The 8,667-nt window shown below is 36.6% G+C and overlaps 1 pseudogene; it reads left to right on the forward strand.

Moving 5' to 3' along the window:
* The first annotated feature begins 2,922 nt into the window (after positions 1–2,922).
* LOC100660278 (S-phase kinase-associated protein 1-like) lies at positions 2,923–8,288 on the forward strand (annotated as a pseudogene).
* Positions 8,289–8,667: the final 379 nt, after the last annotated feature.

Raw genomic sequence — 8,667 nt, forward strand, 5'->3', positions numbered from 1 at the left:
AGTGGTTAAGAACTGCCGGCTGCTCACCAAAAGGTCAGCAGTTAGAATCCCCTAGCCGCTCCTTGGAAACCCTGTTGGGCAGTTCCGCTCTGTCCTCTAGGGTTGCTAGGAGTCGGGATTGACTGGATGGCAAGGGTTTTTTTATTTTATTTTTTTGTATTCCTATTTTAATGAAACTTTATTTTTAACTAAAAAAGAATGTGAGATTTCTCAAATGCATGTTTGGTATCTACATTGAGCATGATATCATTTCTTTTCCTTATAGCTTTGATTGGTTGAAATATTTAATGTACTGCCCCTAGTACTACCATCTTTACATCGCTGGAATGAACTCTACTAGCCATCATATATTATCTATTAAATAGAGCTTATTTCCCAGGTCTCTTCACTTCTATTGCACGAGTCAGGAGGTAACTCCCGCTGCCACCTCTGACTATCTCCCAAACATTCCTAGCTTTGCTGTTGTTGGTGGTGGTTGCCTTTGAGTAGGTTTTGACTCATGGTGACCTCGTATATAACAACAAAATTTTCCCTGTTCCAGTACTAACTCCATGATCACTGGTGTGGTTGAGCCCATTGTTTTCGCTATTGCATCAACTCATCTCGTTAAGGATTTCCCTTGTTTTCACGGGCCCTCTACTTTGCCAAAAATGATATCTATTTCCAGGTTTATCACCACTAAACACCTTGAATCCACCAGGAATAATCTTATTATGCCCTCTATCATTGTCACTTCTGTTTCCCTGAAGGCTAATCTCCACAAAGTTCTACATGTTCCCTATTCTGACTCATTCTTATATTTCCAAAATCCTGACAACTTTCCACTCTGATCTCTGAAATGTGTGATTCGTATTTTAAAAATCAGTTATCCCAGAACTTGCTTTTGCTCATAAGGCAATGGAATCCAGTCTATTTACTGAGAATACAGATTTCTCCATTTCACTTAATAAGGCACCTGAATACTTGATCTGGAGGTGGGATTGATGTCCTCCTTTTATCACTTTTTGCCATATTTAAACTGTTTTCCCTTCTCCTCAAAGTTAAGCAGCTTCGAATATTGCCATCATTTAGGTTAGTAGTTGAATGAAAACCATTTGCATCACACAGGAATAATTAAACATTGTCCAGCAGGGGATGAATTCCTTCACATTCCAGGTTGTGTGCTATGTGTATCAGTTAGATTCTTGAAAGCAGTGCAAGAGAAATTCCAATAGAGAAGGTGAAACTTACACAATGTAGGAGAGGTGAGGTGCTGTCAGGTTATACGTGCATGAAGATGGATGCCAAAAATAATGACTGGGGTAAAAGGTTGGCCAAGAGATATGAGGCAAAAAGAAATGGTAGCATATATTTTTTCTTTGCTTTGTTTAGAACTTTTCGTTAAGTTAAGGTCAACAGATTGTGCTGATCCCAATCTCTGCAATAGAATTAATATGGGATGACTAGTGGAAGAAACTAATTCCAACTGTTGCAACCAGTCACAATCAAAATAACCCTCATAATTCCTTTTCTCAACCAACAAGTCCCAATTTAGCTCATCCTTGGCCAGCACTTCAGCAAGTTTAGTTAGCATCCATGGAACTTCCATCTCAAAGAATATGGGCACTTTTAGTGGCTTTATCCCTATTAGGTCACTGATGCTGAAAGTGCCCATTTTAAGTTATTTCTGTCTCAGTGGATACTAGGGATTAACAACTTTGCTATTGTTGACAGCTGCTGTTGAATTGGCTCTGCCACATGGTGAGCATATGTAAAACAGAACTAAATATTGCCGGGTCCTGCACCATCTTCATCATCCTTGGTATATTTGAGTCCATTATTGTGGCTATTATCAATCAATCAATCCACCTCATTGAGGGTTCCCTTCATTTGCATTGACCCTCTATTTTACCAAACATGATGCTGTTTTCTAGCAATTGTTCTTTCCTGATGATGTGTTCATAGTAAGTGAGTTGAAATCTCAACTGTTATCTTCCTTCTAAGGAGCATTCTGGCTGTATTTCCTCTAAGACCGATGTGTTTGTTCTTCTGAAAGTTTACACTATATTCAATATTTTCAGCACAGTTAAAATGCATTAATTCTTCTGTCTTCCTTTTTCATTATATGATGTTCACACGCATATGAGGCAATTGAAAAGACCATGCTTGAGCCAGGTGCACCTTATTTATCAAAGAGACATCTTTGCTTTTTAAAGAGATTTTTTGAAGCAAATTTGCCCAGTGCAATACATTGATTGATTTTGTCACTGATACTTGGACACTGATACCATGGACATTATTACAAACTTGCTTTTTTTAAATCCTATTGTTTATAAGCTAACAGTAGTTCTTTACAGTAATCTGTGTCAATTAGCTCTGCCAATATATTATTTTCATGCTGTTCCAAATACTAGATGGTTTTGAAGTTTCAAATTTATTGGCCCTCCTTCAAGTGTCCAGTGAAAGCAGTCTTCTCCATCCCTCGGGAATTAGGATCTCTGTTAAAGCAATTTAAAGGTTGAAAATATAAATTCTTTAAGAAAGCGGAGGTGATGCTATTTCTATTACTTGGATTTTAGACTCACTTATGGTGTATCCTTACTGGGATCATCACACCTTACATTAGCTGTTGTTTCAATGTATATACTACATCTTGGAGGACAGAGCCCTGAGTACCTCATAGGGTGTTGTTCACATGTTTATAACTGAGTAATGCAGTATATGGTAGATATATCTCTCTGTTGATCCTGTCGTTCTGCTTTCTCTGTCACTTCTCCTCTGCTATTTAAAGGGTCTCTTTGTCTACATCAATACTGGGAGGAATCATATTCCAGTCTATGAGCCTTCAATAGATTATGTTGTGAAAAACATAAGGATCAAAGAAGGTAAATTCATATTCAGAGACGAAGTAAACACATGTAATGATAAATTACTATCTCCTCAATGGTTGAAGGGGTCAGATATAATCAACCTGCCACTAAGGAGCTTGCTAGTCAACTCAAGGCATGCGATATTGAGAGCTCAATTTCAGTCTCTGCTGTTGTACATCAGTCCATCAGCAGTTGTAGTAGTGAGAGCAGCATGGAGAATGGAGTCCTTTACTTCTGGGTAAATGGGCAGCTTCCATACCTGCTACCATGTCCATTCCATTCATGGACCCATTACAGCAGCCTCAGAATGGTCAAGGACAGGCAGTGATTGACATAGATACACAAATCATCTTTCTGTTTGGTTGGTTAGTGTCTCCTCAGCAGTGAATGTTTTAGTAGACTTTAACATCAGACATAAAAACATGTACTTTTATACGTGTACTCCCATATGTTAATCTACATTCCTCTTCCACTAATCTTTGATGTGATACTATGATCTAGTTCCTTTTCCGTACCTAAACAAACAGTTCAACCGTTATCCAGGGTAAGTACATAACTTGTCATTTCTCCCTCCATACAAAATGATTGCCTAAATTCACTCAGGCTATTACGTGGATTTCCCTTCACCACTGTCCCTCAAGACATCCTTGAGAGGGACTGTAGCTAATACCTACTTATTATCTTAACCCATTTGTGCAACAGACCTTTGTTTATGTTTCCCCTCTTCTGTATGTTGGTCGTAGAAAACTCGACATGGATTCATAGATGTGAGGTTAAAAAAAAAAAAAAAGGCTTAGATTTAACAGAAGTAGGGGACATGGGAGTCTGAGCCACTTTCCCTTTTGGACCCAGTTGGGCTGATCATGAATGCACCAATTCAGTTATATGATGAATTGTTGCTTGGTCCACATAATTATTTAATTCATTTTTTTCTGACAATATTCATATCATGATGGATAGGTCCAGTCACTGAGTCCTTTGATACCCTATATTCGACAGATACTCTATCTCTTCTAGGGCCAAACAGAACACCAAAATCTGGCTTTCAAATGATGAGTTGTTCCCTGTTGAAGAAAACATGGTCTTCTATGCTGTTATAATCCTGTTCAAGCTTGCCAGAGACTTTACCCAGGATACTACTTAATGATATGGGATAAAAGGTGCACAAATATATCCTTTGTCTTAGAAGGGACATGCTAACCTGTACCATGTTATTGAAATCTAAAAATGTGACAAACGTGATGGGCCTCTAAAGCTTCAAGCTATTTATTTCCTGCAATCAGACACACTTCTTATTGGTTCATCTACAATACTTGCAACCTTCTGCTTATCAGATCCAATCATCACAACGTTAATAATGTGGACTTACAAGAGCGTTTTATGAATGTCAAGATGATCCAGTTTCTGGCAAAGCATATTATAGAAAGTGGGCTGGTTAATAAAGCCCACTGAGGTAGAACAGTGAATATGGATTTGTGTTTGTTCTATTTACTGCTGAAGACTGAAAACAATCCATCTGCCAGATCAAGAGCTGCAATGTCCAGTACTAAAGCCTGTGTTGCACATAAATCTATGCAATCCAATATACATTTTAAGAAAAAAATATGTACTATTTTGCTAAGGAGCCCTGGTGGTGCAATGGTTAAGTGCTTCGTGGCTAACAGAAATGTTGGTGGTTCAAAACCACCAAGTGGTTCCACAAGAGAAAGACCTGGCAATCTGCTTTAGTACAGATTACAGCCTAAAAAAACCCATCAGAGTAATTCTACTCTGTCACATGGGGTCACTGTGAGGTGCAACTGACTGGACAGAACCTAGTAACAAAATTTTGTTATTAAAATAAAAACACACACATCTTTGCAGAAATAAGCATATAGTGTGTATACAAGTCTGTACCTCATTTTAAAATGTAAAATTAAATCACTAAATATCTGTATGCTAAATTTCAACCTTTCATTAAAAGTTTAAACATTCAAAATGAATGTATTCTTAATTTCACCATTTCGTTCACATTAGACACATAGAAGACTTCTTTAAAAAAAAAAATTCTGGCATGTATACTGCTGTGATAACAACAACCTTGTACATAAATTTGACAAATAAAAATTGATGCACTTTTCATTGCATTTTTATTATAGTTATGTTTGAACATTTTATAAAGTTTTCTATTTTATTGGAATTCTGCCCTGATATTGTCTGTGTCCTTCACCTACTTTTATTTTGTATTGTTTTCTTCTGTGAATTGTCTGCATACATCCTTTATTTGTATTTTGAGTCCTTTTTTTTAAAATAAACTTTTTTTAAAAAAATTAGAATAGCTTGAGATTTACAGAACAATTTGCAAAGAAAATACATCTTTTTTGTATCTTCTCATTTATTTGCCCTTAATACTGATATCTTACATAAACAGGGTACATTTACCAAAAGTAGAAAAAAAAAAAAGCCAACATTAGTATGTCACTATTAACTAAACTCCAGGCTTTATTCAGATTTCACCAGTTTTTCTCACTAATGTCCTTTTTCACTTCAAGGATACACTTCTCTAGAGCATTTTGCAGTTAGTCCTCTTGTCACCTTAGTTTCCTTTGCTCTATGGCAGTTTCTTAGTTTTTTTTCCTCATTTTTTATTAGTTATTTTCTAAGATCTTTGAAAAAACACATTGCTGGATAGGTTCTTTATGAATAATGCTTTATTTGAATCTCTTTTTTTATATGGAAGTGTGACACTTTGAGACCATTACTTTCTTATTATTTAACTTCATATTATATGAATATGCTCCTGATTTTTGAGGAGTTTCAACCAAGCAAATTATACATAGGAAAGGGTTGATTTTTTTTTTTTTCATTGCATCTATACATGACATTCTGAATCTCCCAGTCCGTTTCCTCAGTGATAATTTGAATAGAGTCTATGTCATGTCAGCCACTTTGTGTTTTTGCAATGCAATACAGCCTAAAGTTTAATTTCCGTCTTTATTTAAAGCTTGCATCCTTCTCTTATTCTTCAGTGCAAGCTTGGCCTGAAATTCTAAATGCTAGAGTTGTAAACCAGAGTGTTGTCCTCTCTTCCTCTCAAAAATATGGCTCACTTAATGCAGAAAGCAAAACAATACGTAGCTTTCCTTCTAATTGGTCATTTCATGGGATTATTTCATTTGTTTGTTATTGATTCTTAGACCAAAAGTGATAGATCATTAAGGCACTAGATGTGGTTGGTTCCTAAATCCTGATTCCTTCTGGGGGGAAATGTGTGAGCCTTTTTTTTTTTTGGTTGAAAGTATACACAGCAAAACATACACCATTCAGCAATTTCCATATGTACAATTCAGTTACATTAATTACAATCTTCAAGTTGTGCAACCATTCTCACCCTCTTTTTCTGATTTGTTCCTCCCCCACTGACATAAATTCACTACCCCCTAAGCTTCCTATATAACCTTTTGAGTTGCTGTTATCAATTTGATTCCATATATATGGTCCTTTAAAAAAGCACAATGCTCAAGGCAGACATTCTTTACAAATTAAGTCAAACTGTTCTTTGGTTAGAGAAGATTCAGAGGGTAATTTTGGTTTAAGGTTTAAAAATTTTATCAGGGCAATAGTTTCTAGGGATCATCCAGCATCAATGGCTCCAAAAATGCTGAACCCCAAGACAATTTGAAATCTGTTCTACTTTTTTCCCCTTTTGATCAGGATTCTTCTATAGAATTTTTGATCAAAATGTTCAGTAATGGTAGCCAGACACCATCCAGTTCTCCTGGTTTCATGACAAAAGAGGCAGTTGTACATGGAGGCAATTAGACATACCTTCCGTTCCCTCCTCCTATCCCTAACTCTCTTTCTGTGTCTGTTGCATAAGGTGAATAAAAACCAATGTTGCACCTTAGATAGCCAAATGCATGTTTTTAAGACAGCAGGCACTATGCCAAGAAATAGGATGTAGAACAGAAGAACTAAAAACGACATAAGGCCAATTACTGTATCTTTACACAATTAAAACACACCTTCTACATTTGTTTGTCAAACGCTTCCTTCCCTGTAAGGTATTTGCATAAGAACAGTGTGCTAATTTTTTTTTTTTTTAGAGCAAAATGTAAAAATAAATTGGTATTGCAGCATTTGTGAAAATACCTCGTGGGGAGAGGGAGCAGTTGGCAAACAAACATAGAGGGTGCATATTATTTGCATAAAAATACAGTAATTGGGGTATCCCTAGAATCCATGACCCTAAACCACCAAACCAAGAAAGCAAATCCCATTGGGCATTTGGTTGTACATAAGTAGCCTCAGAAGTTACTCTTTTTGTTGTTGTTGCTATTATTGTAAAAATATATATCACACAATATTTGCCAATTCAACTTTTGAGAGGTATACAACTTAGTGACGTCAGTTACACCAATCAATTGTGCCACTTAATCAATGTGACTTTTTTTTTTTGAGAGCTGGTTGTGGTCTACATTCTGCCTAGTTTCCTGTACTATTTTCTTGTCCTTTTATCCTTTTATTCTTCTCATTCCACTGAAGTGACCTTAAACTCACTTTTCCTTTCCTTTAAAAAAAAAAAGCCCCTGAAATTGCTCATTTCAGATACTTACCACAATGTCTACTTCAACATAATGAATCGTAGGTATATGGGAGTAGCCTTGTTCTCTGCAGATCTCTTCTGCTTGGTTGATGCTGCCCAACTCTCACCAACCTCCAAATTTGCCATTCACTTGAGGCCAAACACCATGTCTTCGATTAAGTTGCATGTGTACTTTGAGTAAGGACTCTAAAACCTATAGCTGAGTTTCCCTCAGTGTGATCAAAGGTTTTTTTTTTTTGCTTTGCTTTGAATAAAACTGAACTGTGAGTTCTCTAAGAAATGTGGCACTTTGGGCTTTACCTGTTTTGTAAAGCACTTTCTGCCTTGTTTACTGCTGTAAACAGGAGAGATATTTGAAGCTGATGTGGAAATTGCCAAACAATCTGAGACTATCGAGGCCATGTTGGAGATTTGGGAATAGATGATGAAGGAGATGATGACCCAGTTCCTCTATCAAATGTTATTCAGTAACGCATCCACCACAAGGATGAACCTCCTCCTCCCCATGAGGAGAACAAAGAAAAGGTAACAGACAATAACCCTGTTTGGGATCCAGAATTCCTGAAAGTTGACCAGGGAACACTCTTTGAACTTATTCTGGCTGCAAACTACTTAGACATTAAAGGTTCGCTTGATGCTACATGCAAGACTTTTGCCAATATAATCAAAGAGAAAACTCATGAGGAGATTTGCAAGAACTTCAATATCAAAAATGACTTTGCTAAAGAGGAGGAAGCCTTGGTACGCAAAGAGAACCAGTTATGTGAAGAGAAGTGAAATGTGCCTGACACTGTAACACTGTAAGGATTATCCCAAACACTGGTAGCACTACTCTGTTTATAATTGTAAATGTTATGCAAACAGTAGACAAACGCAGCAGCAAATCAATTGTTTTAGTAGAATGTTGTCCTCATTGCATGTGTACTTTGAGTAAGGATTCTAAAACCTATATCTGAGTTTCCCTCAGTGTGATCAAAGGTTTTTTTTTTTTTTTTTTTTTTTGCTCTGAATAAAACTGAACTGTGGGTTCTCTAAGAAAGGTGGCATTTTGGGCTTTACCTCTTTTGTAAAGCACTTCCTGCCCTGTTTACTGTCATTAATTTTAGTTAGGCAACCTTTTAAAAGTTGGCATTGCAAATAAAACAACTTGCAAGAGTTTGCTGAAGTAGAATTTAAAAGGTATTATCTTTATGAGTTTGAAACTGGAAAGGGCTATTTGAGGTAAATTATCTG

The sequence above is a fragment of the Loxodonta africana genome, chromosome 17 (genome assembly GCF_030014295.1).
Source record: "Loxodonta africana isolate mLoxAfr1 chromosome 17, mLoxAfr1.hap2, whole genome shotgun sequence".
In the NCBI taxonomy this organism is placed as follows: Eukaryota; Metazoa; Chordata; class Mammalia; order Proboscidea; family Elephantidae; genus Loxodonta; species Loxodonta africana.